The following is a 21,973-nucleotide window of genomic DNA, read 5'->3' as shown; positions in this document are numbered from 1 at the left end:
CCTTTTTTAGATTAATCTGACAGACTGGGTCCAATTTAGATCAGAGCTGCCATATGATGCTGTTTTTTTTGTCTTACTTTAAATCCTGTTTTGATGGTTGAGTCCTAAAAATAGTATGAAGCAGCCCAAGATGAGGGTTACTCTAATCAAGGGGTAGACAACCTTTTTGGGCACAGTGTGCCGAAAACATTTTTCAAAGAAATTGGGAGTGCCAGATACATAAAAAACAACTGTCAACTTCATATACGGTAACTGCTGTAAACCACTTGAATAATAGTAAGAAATCAAGTGAGCTTTGCACCTTCACAAATCAGATCAGTCCCAATTCCTGCACCTTCAAACATCAGATCACCCCAATTCCTGCACTATCACACCTCAGATCAGTCCCAATCCCTGCACTATCACACCTCAGATCACCCCAATTCCTGCACTATCACACCTCAGATCAGCCCCAATTCCTGCACTATCACACCTCAGATCAGCCCCAATTCCTGCACTATCACACGACGCTCAAGTCTGCAGGAGAGTGTCATATGTATCGAGATGGAAAGGGTAGGGGAGAAAGATGATCACACCAAAATGAGCATTAACCTGTAGGACCAGAGTGTATTATAAGGCACCCTCATATTTGAAAAAGGAAACTCAATAATTGAGGCATTATACCTATAAAGAAAGATTGTTGACACCATTTATAGGAATGGTCTGTATGACTGGGTTTCATTTAAGCCCGGTCTACAGGTAGCATTCAGGCGTTCTATCCAGAGAGTTTCCTTCTGAAGAATCCTTTTGTCCCAATTGTCCCCTCGAGGGTCTTGGGGGATAATATCAAGTACATAGAATCTTGCTTTTTTTAGGGTTGAATCTATGGTATAGGTCTAGGTGTCTGCTCACAGGTGTGATCATCTTTCCCCCCGCCGATACGTACACATGATCGTTGATTCTCTGACATAACTCTCTTATAGTTTTGACTACATAAAACATACCGCAGGCGCAGTGCATAAGGTACACTAAACCACGGGTACTACAATCAGCATGGAATTTTGGGGAAAAGGTTTCACCATTTGGTAATGTGTATTGAGACCCTTCCTCTACCCATGGACAAAGGGCGCATTCGTGGCATTTGTAGGTTGTTCCTCTAGAGATTATTTTGTTGTTTTTAATAGGCTGGTAGTGACTTGCTGTCAACTGGTCTCTCAGAGATCTAGTTCGTCTAAATACAATCTGTGGATGTGTCAGGGAACTTCCCACAAGAGAGCTGGATCTTCCGCCCACACTAATGCAGCGACGCCCAGTGGCCTATTTAAACCAGCCTGCTCCAGCCATTAGTTGCTGGATGATCTTCAGCTTCCTGTTTCCTGAGTTCCTGTTCCTGTTTACTTGGATTACCTGTTACCGACCCGGCTTGTCTCACCTGTCTTGTCTCTCCTCCTGGCTCCGACCATCGGCTTGTTTACCCACTCTGCTTCAGTCTGCTGTTCCCGTGTATGACCCCCGGCTTGCTCCTACGGACTCCTCTACTGCTTGATGAACTGTGTTTGACCCCTTGGCTTGATCTTGACCTCGCTCTTGTCGCACGCCTGGCTACCTTCTCCAGTCACCTTCAAGGCATCCTGCATTTCAGCACGCACTACGTGTCTACAACCACCGCAGTCACCTCTTCACCGGAGCTTGCCGCAGCTGGCGACCCCTGTTCCTTTGGGCACAGCATTCCCTGTCTCCACCTCCAGGGGTGCCTTGCACTTAGCCACAAGGGAAGCCCTCTCAGCACCTCGGCCTCTGATCAGGTACGTGATAGTATCATCCAGCCAGAATATGTCAGAGGCCGACAGAGGTGCTTCCCAGCTCGAGGCTCTGTGCCAGCAAGTCGCAGCCCTCACCCAAGCAGTGACCAACCTACAGGACGGGTACTTCCAGTTGGAGGGTCGTTTACAGAACTTGGCAGTATCTTCCGCAACTACAGCTCCTCCTTCTGCAGGTCTTGCATCAGCCTCACTGACTCTGGAGCGTCACTCACCCACTCCTATGATGATGGCTCCTCCTCCTGAACCCAGGATGCCCACTCCAGAGCGTTTTTCCGGCGATCGGAGGAAGTTCAGGGCTTTTAAGAATGCCTGTTCTCTCTACCTGGCTCTGCAACCAAGGACCTTCTCCCTGGAAACAGTTAAAGTGGGATTTGTCATCTCTCTGCTATCCGATGAACCGCAGTCCTGGGCTCATCACCTGTTGGAACAAAAAAGTCCTGTCATCAACACTTTGGACACCTTTTTTGAAGCCATGGGCCAACTATATGATGACCCACAACGCAGGGCCACTGCAGAGGCCACTCTCCATACCTTACAGCAGGGGAGGCGCCCTGCTGAAGACTACACTGTGGACTTCCGCAAATGCTCAGCGGATACTGAATGGAACGATGCCGCCCTCAGGCACCAGTACCGACTTGGCCTATCTGAGGCCCTCAAAGATGAGCTGGCACGAGTAGAAAGCCCCACCAGTTTGGAGGGCCTCATTCAGCTCGCCATCCAACTGGACAGACGCCTGCAGGAGCGGCGATCTGAACGTGTTCAGTCCTTCCGGCCTTCCTGGATGCTACTCAGACTTGTATAAAGTACTCGAAATTTCTACTTGAGTAAAAGTACAAGTGCTCGATCAAAAAGTGACTTAAGTAGAAGTGGAAGTGCTCGCAGAAAAAGTTACTTAAGTGGAAGTACTAAAGTATTCAACATTTTTTTTACTTAAGTATTGCAAGTAGTTTTTTCAAAAAAATTGCTACTTAAGTACTAAAAGTAAAAAGTACCAGTAGTTTTGAAAAAAAAATTCTACTCAAGTACTGAAAGTAGAAGTACTGTGTTATGTAGTTATTAAAGAAAGAAGTCAAAAGTTTAAACATCATATTGTTTTTTTATTATTTCAAATGATTAAGGGTCCTTTCACACGGCCGCTCCGTGTGTCCGCAAATCATCCCATCCGTTTGCGGATGATTTGCGGACATAATGTAAGTGAATGGCACTGCGGGTGTCAGCAGAATACCATCCGCTGACATCCGATTTTCCTCCTTTCAGTTCTGTTCCGTTTTTTCGAATGGAACAGAACCCTATTTTTTCTTCCGTGTAAAAAACGGAAAGGAAGGAAAATCGGATGTCAGCGGTGTCATCCGCTGACATCCGCAGTGCCATATACTTACATTATGTCCGCATATCATCCGCAAACGAATAGGATGATATGCGGGCACACGGAGCGGATGACAGAAATGTCATCCGCTCCGTGGAAAAAAAAAAAAAAAAAGTCCTGCAGCGGACCTTTCACACGGAGCGGCCGTGTGAAAGGACCCTTATTCAAATGATTAACCTAAAGGACAATCACAATTCCTTAGGCTACATTCACACCTGAGCGTAGCGTTTTCGCGCGTTTTTACCGCGATTTTACCGCGATTTTTACCGCGATTTACAGGCGTTTTACAGGCGTTTTTTGTGCAGGCGTTTTTAGATTGAATAGAAACCAATGGAAAACGCCTGTAATCTGCCCAAAAAGAAGCTCATGTACTTTTTTGAGCTTTGGGCGTTTTGCTTACAGCGTCAAAATGCTCAGATGTGAACAGGGGCCATTGAAATGAATAGGATTTGTCTTGTTGGGCGTTTTGAGAGCTGATCCTAGAGCAGAAAAACTCCCCAAAAACGCCCAAAAACGCCCAAAAACGCCTACATGTGAACGTAGCCTTAGGCTGTAACTTTTTGTAAACAAAAAACAGATAAATATGTCCCTCCCTTCCCCTTTTAAAGCATCCCTCCTTCTCTTCCCTGCCTGTTTTTTTTCTCCACAGCTTATTGGTGCGCAAAATCATATATAAACCAATGTGATATACAACAATATATTCCAATAATGAAATAAAGGAAGAGTGTATGAAATCTAAGTCAATAAAAAGTTCAAAATATTGTGAATCTTCAAATATATATATATATAATGTGACAAAACAAGATGAATATAATTTCATATCTGCTGTTAATGGGAAAGAACCTCCCAACCAGGGCCGGCCTTAGGTGTTCAAGCGCCCTGTGCGAGCTGATCCTGTGGCGCCCCCCACCAGCGCCCTGCACATTTTTTCTTGCACTTTTTTTGCACTTCATTTGACTTTTCTTTTTTATGATCACTACAAACTTAGCCCCCCTTACATTAGAGACTCCCCTTACATCAGAGACCCCCCAACGGAGCCCCCCTTACAACAGAAACCCCCCAACGGAGCCCCCTTACAACAGAAACCCCCCACAGAGGCCCCACTTACATCAGAGACCCCCCACACAGAGCATCCTTACAGCAGAGACCCCCCAGCCCCCACAAAGAGCCCCCTTTACATCAGAGACCCCCCCACACAGAGCCCCCCTTACATCAAAGACCCCCACACAGAGCCCCCTTACATCAGAGACCCCCATACAGAGCCCCCTTTACATCAGAGATCCCCCCCCACACAGAGCTCCCCTTACATCAGAGCCCCCCACACAAAGCCCCCCTTACATCAGAGACCCCAACACAGAGCCCCCTTACATCAGAGACCATCCCCACACAAAGCCCCCTTACTTTAGACACCCCTCACACAAAGCCCCCCTTACATCAGAGACCCCAACACAGAGCCCCCTTACATCAGAGATCATCCCCACAGAGCCCCCCTAATAGAGCCCCCCACAGAGCTCCCCCTACATCAGAGCCCCTCCACACAGAGCTCCCCTTACATCAGAGCCCTCCCACACAGAACCCCCCTTACATCAGAGACCCCCCACACAGAGCCCCCTTACATCAGAGACCGCCCCCACAAAGCCCCCCCTTACATCAGAAACCCCCCCCTTGTTTCCCTTAACCAAGATGGCTGCCAGTGCCTCGATCGCACTGGGCATGCGCACGTGCCTCTACTGTGCGGCCGCCGGAATCCCCGCCTCCCAGCGCTGAGACGTCAGCGAATGGAGACAAGGAGGGGAGGAGCGGAGTGGCCGAAGGCCGCCACACATGTCAGAGCGCCGAGAGGCGCATGTGGGAGCACTCCACGCTGGCCCAGCGGAAGCCTGGAGCGGAACAACGCTACCCAAATGGCCAGAGACCAGGTACCCATGAAAAATGGGGGTATCTTTACCTTTGCCTTCCTATAGAAAAGGGGAGGGGAGGGGGGAAGGCAGAATAGGGAGGATAATTGAAAGAGTAGGAGAGAGCAGTAAGGAGGGAAACCAAACAAAAAAGAAAAAGTGAAAGGCAGAGAAAAGTAACGAGTAACGATGCAGCACAAAAAAAAAATATCGGAGTAGAAGTATCGAAATCATCGAAAAAATGTAGTGAAGTAGAAGTAGGAGAAAAAAATTCTACTCTAGGAAAGTACAGATACCGCATTTCGGTACTTATGTACAGTACTTAAGTAGTTCTACTTCATTACTATACATCTCTGATGCTACCTAAGGTCCCAGTTGTCCCTGCACCTATTCCAGCCACAGCAGCCTCCTCTGAAGGAGAACCTATGCAAATTGGCATGGTTCGTTCTGCCCTGACCTCTGATGAGAGACTCCGCCGCAGGCGGGCTAACCTCTGCCTCTACTGTGGGGAGGCCGGACACTTTCTCCGCAACTGCCCTGTGAGGCCCAGTAAGTCTTCCCCACACAACTCCATGTATCAGCAAGTCCCAGGATCTTCCCTTACTCATCTTGTTCTCCATGTCTCCCTACAGGTAGCGAAAGGGGAGGTCCGACTCCCAGCAATAATTGACTCTGGGGCATGTAGTTGCTTCATGGATGTAACCCTTGCTAAGGACTTCCGGATTCCTATTCAGACTAAAGAACTTAAACTCAAGGTCCAGTTGGCCGACGGTACCACTCCTCGATCCGGGCCTGTTACTCACGAGACGGTACCTATTCTTACCATTACTGACTCTGGCCATCAAGAGTTCCTGAAGTTTGATATTTTATGTTCCCCCATGTTCCCCATAATTCTGGGGATACCATGGTTGCAGGCACACAACCCGCAGATAGACTGGATCCGAAGGGAGATCTCCTTTGGGTCCCCCTACTGCCTTCAGCACTGTCTGATGCCCAAACCTGTGTCTCCTTCCAGTTGCCTGACCGTCCAGCCAGTCTCCGACTCCAGCCAGGACGTTCCTCCAGTTTACCATGATTTCCTGGACGTCTTTGACAAAAAGAAGGCCGATATACTACCACCTCATCGCCCCTACGACTGCCCTATCGAGCTATTACCTGGTGCAGAAGTTCCCTTTGGAAGGATTTTTCCACTTTCAGAGACTGAGCTTGAGGTGTTGCGCCAGTACATTGATGAAAACCTAAAAAAGGGATTCATCCGCCCCTCATCTTCTCCAGCTGGCGCCGGAATTTTCTTCGTAGAAAAGAAAGATCATACCCTCAGACCCTGTGTGGATTACAGAGAGCTCAATAAAATCACAATTAAAAACCGGTACCCTCTTCCGCTTGTTCCTGAGCTCTTTCAGAGGTTCCGTACCGCCCGGGTCTTTACTAAATTGGACTTGCGCGGTGCCTACAACCTAGTACGCATTCGCGAGGGCGATGAATGGAAAACAGCCTTTCGAACACGTTTTGGGCATTTTGAGTACCTGGTTATGTCTTTTGGTCTATGTAATGCTCCAGCTACCTTTCAGCACTTCGTGAATAATATCTTTAGAGAATACCTGGATAACTTCATGATTGTGTACCTGGACGACATTCTTGTCTTCTCCCCTACCCTGGAACTACATAGAATCCATGTCAAGAAAGTGCTGTCCACACTAAGGGTACACGGACTCTATGCAAAAGCAGAGAAGTGTTCCTTTGAAAAGACTTCTATACAATTTTTGGGTCTGATCATTTCCATTGATGGGGTAGCCATGGACCCCCAGAAGGTATCTGCCATCCTGGAGTGGCCAGCTCCCACGGACAAAAAGGGCATTCAGAGGTTCGTAGGGTTTGCGAATTTCTATCGGAGGTTCATCAAGGACTTTTCTGGCATTATCGCCCCGATTACCCAGCAAACCCGCCAACTCTGCCGCTTCCAGTGGTCCCAAGAGGCTCAAGAGGCTTTTGATAAATTAAAGGCGTTATTCACTTCTGCCCCTGTCCTGCAGCATCCCGACCCCGCCCTGCCCTACGTACTGGAGGTTGATGCATCTGAAGTCGCCACAGGGGCCGTCCTATCTCAACGTCTGGGCCCTAAAGCACTATTGCATCCAGTGGCTTTCTTCTCCCGAAAGCTCTCTCAGCCGGAAAGGAACTATGATGTTGGGGATCGGGAACTGCTCGCCATCAAAGTCGCTCTGGAGGAGTGGAGATATCTCCTGGAGGGTGCAGCGCACCCAATTATGATATTCACCGACCATAAGAACTTGGAGTATCTCAGATCTGCCAAGCGCTTGAGACCACGACAGGCCAGGTGGGCCTTGTTTTTCTCAAGGTTTAATTTTCACCTCACCTATCGCCCAGGATCCAAGAATGGTAAAGCGGATGTTCTGTCACGAATGTTCCCTGAGACCCCAAATACTGCCACCCCCAGCACCATTCTGTCTCCCCAGAACTTTCTTCTTATCCAGCCTGATCTAAGGGCTGCAAAGACTATGTAAGTTCTTGTACGACCTGTACCCGGAGTAAAGGAAGTCTCACGCAGACTTGGGACTTGCTAAGACCTCTGCCTGTTCCGGACCAGCCTTGGAGGATGTTGTCTATGGACTTTATTGTAGAACTGCCCCCTTCTGAAGGTTTTTCCACTATCCTGGTAGTAGTAGACCGCTTATCAAAGATGGCACACTTCCTGCCTATGGTGGGCACTCCCTCAGCCATGGACACAGCATATATCTTCATCAAGGAGATTGTAAGGCTACATGGCGTACCAAACAGTATTGTCTCGGACAGGGGGGTACAATTCCCCTCTCGATTCTGGAGGGCCCTCTGCAAGGCTTTGGATATCAAGATTTGCCTATCTTCTGCCTATCACCCCCAGAGCAATGGCCAACAAATCAAACGTTGGAACAATACCTTCGTTGTTTTTCTTCCTTCTCACAGGATAATTGGGTGGCCTTACTGCCCTGCGCAGTTTGCTTACAATAACTCTATTCATGCTACCACCAACCAATCCCCATTCTGGGCCAATTACGGCTTTCACCCCTCTTTTTTACCCAACTCTGTACCAGAAGCAACAGTACCCGCGGTTCAGGATAGATTAACCTTTATCCAAGAGAACTACCTAACCCTCCAGACAACCATGCGTAAAGCGCAGGAAGATTATAAGAGGTCATATGACAAGAAGAGAAAGGAGAATCCAGCCTTGAAAGTGGGGGATGAAGTGTGGCTCTCCACGGCAAACCTCAAACTACCCTGCCCATCACGGAAGTTGGGTCCAAGGTACATTGGCCCTTTCAAAATCAAGAAGGAAATCAACCCTGTAGCCTTCGAACTTTCCTTACCGGATTCCTACAGGATCCATCCTGTTTTTCATATCTCCTTGCTCAAGTCTGCCTCTTCTGGCCCTTTCTCAGGAAGGGGTGATCCACCTCCACCTCCCATCTCGGTGGGTGAGGAATTTGAGTATGAGGTAGAGGCCATCCTAGACTGCCGAAAGAGGGGAAGACAGGTCCAATACCTGATTAAGTGGAAAGGGTATTCACCTGAGGAAAGTTCATGGGAGCCTGCAAATAACGTTCATGCCCCCAAACTTCTTAGAAAATTTTTCAACAAGCATCCTGAGAAGCAGGCCCAATTGGGCATCCGGAGGCTGCCCTTTGGGGGGGGGGGGCACTGTCAGGGAACTTCCCACAAGAGAGCTGGATCTTCCGCCCACACTAATGCAGCGACGCCCAGTGGCCTATTTAAACCAGCCTGCTCCAGCCATTAGTTGCTGGATGATCTTCAGCTTCCTGTTTCCTTTTTCCTGTTCCTGTTTACTTGGATTACCTGTTACCGACCCGGCTTGTCTCACCTGTCTTGTCTCTCCTCCTGGCTCCGACCATCGGCTTGTTTACCCACTCTGCTTCAGTCTGCTGTTCCCGTGTATGACCCCCGGCTTGCTCCTACGGACTCCTCTACTGCTTGATGAACTGTGTTTGACCCCTTGGCTTGATCTTGACCTCGCTCTTGTCGCACGCCTGGCTACCTTCTCCAGTCACCTTCAAGGCATCCTGCATTTCAGCACGCACTACGTGTCTACAACCACCGCAGTCACCTCTTCACCGGAGCTTGCCGCAGCTGGCGACCCCTGTTCCTTTGGGCACAGCAATCCCTGTCTCCACCTCCAGGGGTGCCTTGCACTTAGCCACAAGGGAAGCCCTCTCAGCACCTCGGCCTCTGATCAGGTACGTGATAGGATGTTCACCTACATATTTTTTTATAACAGGGTCGTCACGTAAAAGATACCAGTGTCGCTCAAGAATACCTCTTAGAATATTTTCATGGTTCGAGTACTTGGTTATGAGTTTAACCGTGGGCTGTGTAGTTGCTGGTTTAGTTCTAAAGAGGAGACTGTTCCTATTTCGGGAAAAGGCCCTGTTGTAGGCTGTACGTAAAAGACGTTTGCTATATCCCCGAGTTGTCAAGCGTTCTCGCAAAAGATTGGCCTGTATTTTGAAATCGTTATCGGATGTACAATTTTGCCATAGGCGTATGTACTGGGCATATGGGATACTGCGTATCAGTGCCGCTGGATGGGCACTAGACGCATGCAATATCACATTTCCAGACGTCTCTTTACGATATAGATTGGTGGTTAGGTGTCCACTTTCATGTTTGACTACCGTCAGGTCAAGGAAATTCACTCTCGAGTCATTGATCGTACATGTCAGCTTTAAATTAAAGTTATTTATATTTAACAAAGTAATGAATTAATCTGCATTTGTTTAGAACCTGTCCAGACTACAAAAATGTCGTCTATAAATCGAAACCAAACTGCTACATGTAAGAAAAAGTTGGATAAGGTTTCGTCAGATGTAATATGTCGCTCCCACCCCCCAGGTACAGGTTGGCGTAGGCCGGGGCACAACAAGTGCCCATGGCCACGCCCTGCACCTGGAGGTAGTGGGATCCATTGAACGTAAACCAATTATGTTTCAGAATAAAAAATAACAACTCCAACAGGAAGTTGCAGAACGGCCAAGTGCGATGATCTTGTTCGTATAGGAAGGTGCGTATCATCCCGACGCCCTGCGGGGATACTGGAGTACAAAGCCTCCACATCCAGAGTCACGAGCAGGGCGTTAGGAGGAACCACCATATCCTCAATCATGTTCAAAAACTCGAGTGTGTCCTTGACGTATGACGGCAATCGAACAACATGGGGTAATAGAAAGAAATCCACCAGGCGACTGGCATTTTCGGTTAAATTCCCAATGCCCGAAATGATGGGTCTTCCAGGTGGAGCCATCAGATTCTTATGGGTTTTTGGGAGAGAGTAGGACGTTGCTTGTCTCGGGAATTTGTTATTTAAGTAGTTGTAACAGTCTTTATCTATTAGGCCAGATTGATATGCGCGTCCAATTATGTCCAGATACTCTGCCTGAAATTTTGTTGTAGCCGACAAAGGAATCTTTATGCCCCCTGTAGCCTCCCCCGGCTCTAGACGTAACCTAATGTCTAAGGGTATGTTGTGTTGATGTAAAATACTAGGACTATGTTAATGTAATATACATATGTATAATAAGAGGAAAAAACTTTTATGAAATTGTGTATAAATGACACTTTGTATATGTCTTTCTAAATATATCTACATTTCTTATGCAGATAAGTCTAATGATATGCTCCAGATGAAGCTTTTCGTAGTAAAGCGAAACATGTTGAGCAAAACGCAAAGAATTGTATGGTGAAAATCAATCACGACTTCAGTTGACCCTGTTGACCGGCACCTTGATTTTCCGGGTATCCGTCGGCAGGAATCTCCTGATGTGAAGTATACTGTTTTGATCATTTGTCAACTGTAACTTTTCTGTACACCCAATTGTATGCAAACTAAGGTCCACCATCTCATGAACTAATGTATTTTACAATATAGACCATTTTTTGGGTCCTGTTTTCAACACAAATTTATTTGTCTGTAGTACTTTATGATTTTAATCGATATCTCAAATAAAAAGTGATTTTATAAAATCAGTGTGCCCGAAATCCTTGTTTCCCAATCCTTCCATTTCTAATGATCTAGTTAAGGATAGGGGCACCACCAAGTGCTAAATATATGGGCCCAGATAGCTGCTGTCTGGAGGCACATTTTTTTTTCAATAATTTTGTTCATTGTGTTTTGCCTTTTGGTTCAACACATATTGCTCACATGTAGCGCACCCATTTTTTGCACAAATATTTTGTTCAAATCAGGATTTCTTCTGCAAATAGGCTGGCATCAGAGTCAGACAATTACCAAAACCAATCTCATCAGACACATGATCAAAAAATTAGGAAAAATAAGGTTTTCTTCTGCAAATAGGCCTGGCAGTGGCATCAGATCAGACAATTAACAAAAACCAATCTCATCAGACACATGACATGACCAATTCAAATCAGGATTTCTTCTGCAAATAAGCTGGCACTGGCAGCAACAATTTTATTCAAATCAGGATTTCTTCTGCAACTAGACTAGTACTATGCCTGCCACCAGTGCCAGGCCAGCCTATTTGCAAAAGAAATCCTGATTTGAATTAAATTGTTGCTGCCAGTGCCAGCCTATTTGCAGAAGAAATCCTGATTTCTTTTAATAAAATTGTTGCTGCCAGTGCCGCAAGTAGAAGTTACTCCTCTCTCCAGTCCTCCACTTACCTTGGGTATGCTGTGCGGTGTGGCTGCAGAGTGTTCCCACTGCACTCTTTTAAAACCACAAAGCGGGCCCCTCTGCACAGTCACCTGACCCCTTTTTCCACCCCCCTGAGCTTCACACATTACTTGGATTGGCTGGTTTGAATAGAAACACTGGGAAGGGGGTGGAGCGAGCGAGCTAGAGAGGACCCACTTCTGCTTGATATTGAGAAAGAAGCGGGAACATTTGACTGTTGACTTGTCCGGCTCCGCGGCCAATCAGCCTTCTGCTCAGGGGGGTGTGACTCACACCCCCCCTGAGCAGAAGGCTGATTGGCCGCGGAGCCGGCTGCAGTGAGGGAAGTCAAGTCCACAGTCAAGTAAGTGTTCCCCGCTTCTTCACGTCATGTCACGATATCAGGCAGAAGGGGGTCCCTCTGCTCTGCTCCACCCTCTTCGTTACCAGTACCACCCCCTGAGGCCTGGCTGTGCAGCATTGATTGGCCACGCCGCGGAGCTGGGCTCAGCATCAGCCGGCTCCCCGGCTGACAGTGCCGTGTCTCCGGGGCTGGTGCAAGAATTTTTGACACCCTAGGTAAAACCTCCTTTTGCCGCCCCCCCATTGGCTCTGCCCATGATTTTTGCGGTGCCTCTCCACCTATTTCTTTAGCCGTGGTCCGCAGGCCTGCAGCTGCACCTCTGGACTCGGTCTGAAGACAAATAGTGGTGGCACCGGCTCACTTCCTCACGTCAGCCATGGTCTGCAGGTATATGTACAGGTTAGGGTAGTATAAAGACAGGTAGAAATAATTATAAAAAATAAAAATAAAAAAGCAATTTTTTTTTTTACCTGCAAAAAAATCATCCAAATTCCTGTATTTTCAGGCCTCAGATTACCACAATTCTTTCACCTTCACACCTCAGATCACCCCAATAGCTTCATCACTATAGTCCCCTGCACACCTGTTCATCACTGTACCGCCATGAATGCATGTTCCCCTCTGCACCCCCCCCCCACATCAGTTCCTCTCTGTTCCCCCCAACCCCCTCCTGCACATCTGTCCCCCTCTGAACCCCCCCCCCCCCACACACACACATCAGTTCTTTTCTGTGCACCGCCATCTTCCCTGCACATCTGTGCCCTTCTGTATCCCCCCACACATCAGTCCCTCTCTGTACCACCCCCACACACATCAGTTCCTCTCAGTACTCCCCCCCCACATACACACATCAGTTCCTTTATGTGCACCGCCAACCCCCCTGCACATCTGTGCCCTTCTGTATCCCCCCACACATCAGTCCCTCTCTGTACCACCCCACACACATCAGTTCCTCTCTGTGCCCCACCAACCCTTCCTGCAAATCTTTTCCCTTCTGTACCCCCCTACACATATTAGTTCCTCTTTGTGCCCCGCCAACCCCCCTTGCACATCTGTTCCCCTCTGTACCCCCAACCCCCCCCCCACACACACATTAGTTCCTCTCTGTAACACCCCCCCACACACACACACATTAGTTCCTCTCTGTACTCCCCAATCCCCCTGCACATCTGTTCCCCTCTGTACCCCCCCAATTATCCCACACACATTAGGTCCTCTTTCTACCCCCCAATCCCCCCCACATCAGTTCCTCTCTGTACCCCCTCCACACACATCAGTCCCCCTCTGTGCCCCACCAACCCTCCCTGCACATCTTTTCCCTTCTGTACCCCCCCAACCCCCCTTGCACATCTGTTCCCCTCTGTACCCCCAACCCTCCCCCCCACACACACACACATTAGTTCCTCTCTGTAACACCCCCCCCACACACACACATTAGTTCCTCTCTGTACTCCCCAATCCCCCTGCACATCTCTTCCCCTCTGTACCCCCCCCAACTACCCCACACACATTAGTTCCTCTCTCTACCCCCCAATCCCCCCCATACATTAGTTCCTCTCTGTACCCCCTCCACACACATCAATTACTCTCTGTACCCCCACGCACATCTTTTCCCCTCTGTACACAATGCAATGCACTATAAACTTGCCAAAAAAATCAGTTTTTATTTTTGGTGACTGGATGCTGCACTGAGTGTGCTGCCTGTTCTTCCACTACAGGTGGTGGTCTCACCTTGAGGAGAGCGGCGCTGCTGCCTGTCCTCCTACAGAAGCCCGGACTTACATACAGGGCTTCCATCTTACCCGCCCGGCCGGTGTTGTGCCAAAATCGGTTTCCTCAACTGCATCAGGCTGGAGGGGCGGAGTTCCGATCACAGCCAAAAGCAAGGGGAAACAGGTTTCCTTGGGGAAACCGATTTTGGCACAACACCTGTTCCATGTATCATGCAGGCACTTCTGCTCGGCTGCTCTATGTCCCAGCTCTCTTCCCTCCTCTTCTCGCTGCCACTGCTAGGGCGGCATTGCAAGCTGGGGGTAGAGTGGTCCCGAGAGCTCTAGATAAGCAGACTGATGGAGTGGGGATGGAGAGAACGAATGATGATGAGTGAGAGCCGCGGCCCACCGGGAATATGCCCAGTCGGCCCTATGGCCAGTCTGGGCCTGACAATTCAGAAACTGCCTGCCTGTACCATAGGTACGGGAAGACAGTGTACTATGAGGCTGCAGGATCCTGGCAATGCACCTGCAATCATATGATTGCAGGTGTAATGCTTTAACCCTTTCACTGCCAGGTCCGTACAGCATACAGGCCCACAGCACTGCTTGCAGCTGGCCAGGTCTGTACACTGTACGGACCTAATTTCTCCCCCTGCTATAGTTACTATATAGTCACATCAATGACTGCCCCCCCATGCCGCCACTTCCCTGTCCCAAGCCTCTCCACCTCCCGCCACTCCCTGTCACCTAAAACTACTCCCCCTCCCTCCTTTCCTATCCCCCTCATCCCCCTTCTTTAGAAGCTGGCATCCCTTCTCTGCCGCACCCGCCAGCTTCAGGTGCTGCTGGGGCTTGGGGTGGATAACAGAATGTCCCCCCCGGCAGGCCAAACCTCCCAGTACCAGCCCCTGCACCCCCCATCCATCCATCCCCCCAGCGGGTTTCCTCCCTTTCCCTCCCTCCCGCAGCTGCTGACCGACACTCTGTGTCTGGCCAGTTGTCATGCTGAGCGGGGGGGGGGGGGGGGGGTCAGGTGCTGGGGCTTGGTAAACATGTTTTTACCAGCCTCCTCCCCTGTAGTGCAGTGGACCAAGGCAGCTATCTCTGCCGATGGCTGCTGTGTCCACTGACAGCTGATCATAGTAAACCAAGTGTTTGTTACTATGTGTCACATTATGAATAAATAAGGAGTCTCTATGCAGTCCTTAAGTCCCTTTCTCTGTCTCAAAAAAATAGATATGGGGGTCTGTTTAGACCTCTGATATCTCACCAAAGACCCCCGCCCCCACTAAAAAAAAAAAAAAAAATTATAAGTAAAAAAAAAAAAACATGGAGCGGACTCTGTTAAGCAGATCTGCCTGCTCAATGAGGGATCTCTCTGCTGATCCCCCCAGAGCAGGTGGATGACAAGTCCACATCCACTCTCTATAAGGCGAGCAGATGGAAACGGGCCACCTGTCCTTTTCCATCCAATCTGCTAGATGGATGGGGAATGGGATCCCCATCCATCTGTTTTTAGTGGACCGGATCAGATGCAGGCGGGTGTAAACGGACACATGTCCATTTACATCAGCCTCTCCATAGAAAACAATGGGTGGTCCGATTGGGCCCACTTGAAAAATGAACAGGCAGACCTGATCGGTCTGCTGGTATGAAAGGGGCCTAAGGCCCTGTTCACACTGGGCATACAGAGGGTACCTTTTACAGGAATGCACAGGTGTTCCATGCAATGCATCCTTGTGAAGCCAGACCCATTGATGTCATTTGTGATGTAGAAACTGCACGAAGAGAGCCATTGCTCCCAATTCGACATCCATGTAGGTCCACGTGCATGTCCCTGAGCTCACACTGTCTGCGTTTGGGGTCGAGCACCCACACCTACACCCACACCCACACAGATGTCACATAGGGAACAGCAGCTATGCCTGTGCAGCCCTTGCAACCCAATTGACATAAATGGGACTGCCTGTACAGGGATGCATGGAACACCTGTGCATCCCTGTGCAGGTAAACATGAGCCTCCTTGGGCGTACACTTTAGTATGCCACATGTGAACAATGCTTTAGTAGTAACTTAGCAGGAATTTTGCAAGTTATGTTGTGTTTATGTGCACTATTAATGATTTTAGTGTATTTTTTTTGTGAAAATAGCGATATGATGAACATTTGTGCAAATATTGCGGGGCCCAAAAAAATCAGTAGCACTTTTTTTATTCTGCACATCATGTGCTTTCAGAAAATGTCTGGTTCGAGGGCCGGTTCACACACAGTGTATTTTTAGCAAAAATATTGGATTGATAAACATTTGAGCAAATATCGCGGTGCCTTAAAAATTAGTAGCACCTCCTTTTTTTCTACTGGCTATGTGCTTTCAGAAAATATATGGTGGGGTAGGGGGGTTGAAAAAAGGAAAACCTTCAGATTGTTAGAGAAATTTTTGCATACGTCCTATTTTCACTATTTCTCAAAAAGGCGTAATTTAAAATGTACAAATATTTGTTATTTATTAACTACTCAGTACAGGTTTAGCTTTTATATTTTGAAGGAACTTAGCAGGGATTTTGTAATATTTGCTGTGTTTGTATCTTCTTATAATGATTTAGTGAGTTTTTTGCAAAAATATTGTTTTGGCAAACATTTGCACAAATATTGTGGGGCCTTAAAAATCAGTAGCACCTTCCTCTTATTCTACTGGCCCTTAGCTTTCAGAAAATGTATAGTTTGGGGGGTATTTTAAAAACTCTGAAAGCTGAAAGTGAAAAATGGAAACCTACAGATTTTTTGTGAAATTTGGTTATTTACAATTTTGTGTTTTTACCATTTCGCAAAAAGGTGCAATTAAAAATGTACAAATATTTGTTATTTATTAACTCAATACAAGCTAAGCTTTTATATTCAGTAGGAATTTAGCAGGAAATTTGTAAAATTTGCTGTGTTTGTATCTGCTATAATTGATTTTAGTGTATTTTTATCGAAAATACTGATTTGGTAAACATTTGCGCAAATATTGTGGGGCCTTAAAAATCTGTAGCACTTTCCTATTATTCTACTGGTCCTTTAACAAACTGAAAGCTATAAGGGAACAGTTTAGCGATGATATAGATTTGATAATCGCAATTGAGCAAATATCGCAGGGCGTTAAAATCAGTAGCACCCTCTTTTTTTTTTATTTTACAGGTAATGTGCTTTCAGAAAATATGTGGTTGGGGGGGGGGGGGTCTTAAACAAACTCTGAAAGCTATAAGGGAACAATGAAAACCTCTAGATTTTTGGAGAAATTTGGATATTTTCATTTTTGCTCTTGGTCGATTTTTACCATTTCGCAAAAAGGTGCAATCTAAAATTTACAAATACTGTATTTTCTGGCGTATAAGACTACTTTTGAACCTCAAAAAAATACCCCAAAAATGGGGGGTCGTCTTATACGCCGAGTATAATATCTCCGAAGTAACCTAAGTATAAGTATTACTGGTAGATCATGTAATAGGGGGGTCGTCTTATACGCCGGAATATACGGTAGTTGTTATTTTAGTGTATTTTTAGCAAAAATATTGATTTGATAAACAAATTGCCCAAACATCATTGTGCCATAAAAATCAGTAGCATCTTATTTGTACTCTCTTGGTCATGTGCTTCCATATAATATGTGGTTTGGGGGGGTATTTAACAAACTCTGAAAGCTGTAAGGGAAAAATAAAAAAGCAATAGAAAAAGTGTAAAATTGCCTGGTTTAACCACTTTACCACTGCTCACTAGAGCTCTACTGCGGCAAAGTGGCTCGATAACGTCTGGCGACGTAGACCTACGCCGTATTCAGTCACATCGGGAGTCAGGCCAGGGGAGAAGTGGCGGTCATCACCGCCGCTCTTCCTCGATCGTCGGGGAATCAAGTGTGGAGATCCGCCCGCTTGTGTAAACAAAGTGGGCGGATCTCCTAAGTGACAGGCAGGGTCAGATTGCAGGGTTCAGCATAGCTGAAACTGCGATATGTCCCTGTGTCACTTAGTCACCTCCCCCCACACATGTCAGTAAGCGCCAGGCATACATTAACCCCTCCCTCTCCAATAAAATTAACCCCTTCCCTGCCAGTGTCATTTTTACAGTAACAGTGCATATTTATAGCACTGATTACTGTAGTAATGTCACTGGTACCCCCAAAAGTGTCAAAAATGTCAGTCAAGGGTCCGATCTGTCCGCCGCAATGTCGCAGTCCCACAAAAAAAAAATCGCAGATCGCCGCCATTACTCGTTAAAAAAAAACCACCAAAAATGACAGAAATCTTTCCCTTAGTTAGTAAACGCAATAACTTTTGCGCAAACCAATCAAAATACGCTTATTGCGATTTTTTTTACCAAAAATATGTAGCAGAAAACAAATCGGCCTAAAATTATAAAACATTTTGATTTTTACATTTTTTTGGGGGGGAATTTCATTAAAAAAAATGTGAAAAATATTGTTATTTTTTCAAAATTGTCGCTACTTTTTTGTTTATAGCGCAAAAAGTAAAAATCGCACAGGTGATCAAATACCACCAAAAGAAAGCTCTATTTGTGGGGTAAAAAAGGACATACATTTAATTTGGGTACGGCATTGCATGACCACGCAATTGTCAGTTAAAGTCGCACAGTGCCGAATCACAAAAAGTGGCCCAGACGTAAGACAGCAAAATCCTCCGGTGGTAAAGTGGTTAAAAATGGAGCACAGGGCCTGGCAGTGAAAGGGTTAAAGGCTTCCGTGAAAAATGAAAAATGTTATATATTATATAATATATACATTTCAGATCATAAATACACATTTTTGCCCTGCAAAAAGATGTGCATTTCTTATTTCCTGACAAACTCCATGGCAGCATACCCCATAGGACCCCACTCCCATAAATTTTAAAGCTGGGCCAGAGGCAGCATTCTTTTTTTGTCCTCCTCATAGGACCAATTTTGTTTGAAGTTTTCCTATCTTTGGAAGTGTTGATGACTGGGTCTCATGCAGGAGGTCTCATGTGCAGATGTAAGGAGCATCCTGTGGCATCCAGAAGTGTTCTTGGACAGCTCGAGTGGTCTCAAAGTCCCCAGTTATCAGCAGGGTGGTGTTTGGCATGCATGTGCACAGGATGGATGCCCCAAGTGTAGTCCCTGACATCGGCGGGCATTTGCATTAGCTGTTAACTGTGTCCAACGTGGATACAGCAGCTGCATTCATGCCTCTGACATCCGTGTTGCCCCGTGGGTACACTGATTGCCCTGCAGAAGAGGTCTGTGATACGTGAGTATGTTTGGCTTGTGGTCAGCAGAAGGGACCAGACACCATGAAGGCTGTTAGGGGTAACTCCACTTTTGTTAAAAAAAAAAATAACCGAAACAGAAACATATGGAGATGACTATGCTCTGGGTGATGAATATGCATTGCAGCATTTTATCAAAGTTTGGTGCAATTGCCAACCTTTGTCTCCTTTCACATGCTGCGCTGCCTGCTGCGGTCCGTTCTCTGCTCAGTGGGGATTGATCCGCCGATCCCCGCTGAGCAGGCAGATGACAGCTCCGTTGCTCTCTATGGGGGATCGGATGAGAGCAGACCGCCTGATCTGATCCCCTGGATGGATGGAAAACAGGGTTTTCATCCGTCCGGATTTCACGGACAAGATCAGATGCGGATGGCAGCGAGTGTCAGCGGACATGTCTCCTCTGTCATCCGCTGCCCCATAGGGATGCATGGAGGATCCAATCAGATCCGCCTAAAAAACTGACAGGCAGATCTGATCGGATCGTTCGTGTGAAAGGGGCCTTTATTTTTTTTTCTGTCCTGAGCAAATAAGGGCTCTTTCACACACTCCGTCCGCTGGACGGAGTCCGTTTTTCTCAGCGGGGGATCGAGCCGCCGATCCCCCGCTGAGCAGCAGGAGGACAGCTGTGTCTCCGCGCTGTGTGCAGAGACACAGCTGACAGTTCCCCATGCATCTCTATGGTGGAAATCGGATGTCAACGGACAGTCAGTCCGTTCTCACCCGATCCCATCCGATCCGATCTGCTGGACAGATGGAAAATAGGGTTTCCATCTGTCCAGATTTGACGGATCGGATCGGGTCGATGTCTCCGCTGACATCCGATGCCCCATAGGAATGCATGGGGGGACCGTTCAGATCCGCCAAAAAAATGGACAGGCGGATCTGAACGGTCCGCCTGTGTGAAAGGGGCCTAACTGTTTGTTTCAGCAAGGTTTGCTTGCTGTTTCATTATTCACCTGTTGGAATCAAGGTGCTCTGATGTGAGAAGCTGCAGTGTCAGTATTCCTTTAGCAGTGGTTAACCCTTAAGGAGTTATTCTCACCTAGCAAACAGAAACAACTATTACATTGTCTTTTTTGACAACTTAGGAAACTTCAGCAGCTTTAGTTTAAATTAGGAAGCTTATTTTTAAATTACTACGTGGCTTGAGTAGCAATTGTACATGTTATAATATTTTTTTCCTAAGTCTCCCTTAGACTTGAGCTGTGTCCCTGTTGCAGCAATTGCAGCAATTTATTTCTTTACTGCAATAGGACCTACCTTGTACAGCCAGCAGTTCAATCCCTCTATGCTGTGACTGCTCTATGCAGGTTATAGCTGGAGGGGGCAGTGTCTTACTAGTACCATTACCTGGATTGTCAGCCCTTCTGCGGGCTTCTTAGAGCTGTACACACCTCTTACCTTGTTGCATTTCTTACTGCCATTTTTTTGCCAAGACGTGTGCTTACTGTTTTGAACCAAAGATTATCACTTCATTCTTATGGTCAGCCATCGTCGAGAAGGTAAGGGGTGTTTTGTCAGGTACATTTTTTTCTTTCAGGTGTATAGGAAGCTGACTAATTGGCACTTGCTATTAAGCCTCTCCAGATCTGCATGTATTATGCACGTTGTAAACTGGGCCCTTGGTGCTCATGCCTTGGCAGGCAAAATCCTGAATTTCCTGCTTTGTTCAGGCAGCCAGGGAGGAAGATGACAGTGATCAACAGGATGTCACAGGTAGTCAAGACACTCTAAAGGAGTTTGTTACAACTCTTCCTGTGCAAGGATTTTCTTCTCTGACAATGTCAAGCTTTTTTCCTTGCAGGACCAGTCAACTGGCCAATTTAACCCTCTTCAAACAATTCCTAAGAGGAAAATGCTGATGAGGATGCTCTATATGCAGTTTTTGTACATACTTTTTTGTAAGGCTATTAGGATGACTGAAGTGTAAGATCCTGTAGAGGTACCTGCAATGCAAGTATTTTTAGCACTTCCAAAGGAGTGTTGCAAATTGAACAGAAGGACAGAGCACCAGAATGTCTAAGTAGTCAGCACTTCTACTTTGCAGCACTGGGTTGCTCAGTTCAGTCCCCAACCAGCACACTTCTACCTGCACTGCGGGATGTCAGATTAGGCACTTATGAGGAAGAGGTTTTCCATCATAAGGAGTTATTATTTTGGTTGACGTGGCCTTCGTGATATTAGCCACATGCATGGAATTGCCATTGGAGGATGCTCTGTCCTTGAGAGGTATACTCAATCATGATGATTTGGTGAGTCCTTTGGGGGTGCGTCATTTTCTGGTGGTAACTTTATGTGTATGTCTTGTCCTTGGGCGGTACATCTGTCTACAGTTGCAGCCTGTAAACCTACCTTAAACCTTGCCTCTCTCCCAATGCAATGGAAGTTGGGATGAAGAATATTAATTCCACCCTAAAGAATAATTCTAACAAGTGAGACAATCTTGCCTGCATTGCAAGAGTTTAAACTGTCCCCTTCAAGGGCTAGCTTTATTTTATAGCAAAGAGCTGGGATTGTGTTTAGTCTGGCCTCCTGCCTCAAAGTAAATGTCTGCCGAATGTAAGAAGACTGCAGTTCTAGAGTCTGTGTCTAACCCCAAAAAGGTTTGCTCCTGCAGTCCTAGCTTGGAGTTCAGATAGAATTGAAGAGAGAAAGAGTCCTTAATCAAGAAGTCAGCAAAGAGCTCCACTTAAGGGGAGGGGTGGCTTACTAGTTTTTTTCAGGATTGTGCCACCCATACATATCTTATGGGTACCTGGTTGCTCCTCTTCTGTTAGGAGGGTACAGCTTTGGTCTTAGATGCTTAAACCCTAAGGAAGAGCACTCCAGGCCATATTGGACAATCAGTCACCTTCAGGCCTCTGA

This window comes from Pelophylax lessonae (assembly GCF_965119305.1).
Source record: "Pelophylax lessonae genome assembly, chromosome: 4".
NCBI classification, from domain to species: Eukaryota; Metazoa; Chordata; class Amphibia; order Anura; family Ranidae; genus Pelophylax; species Pelophylax lessonae.
Note: the sequence above shows the minus strand (reverse complement) of the source record.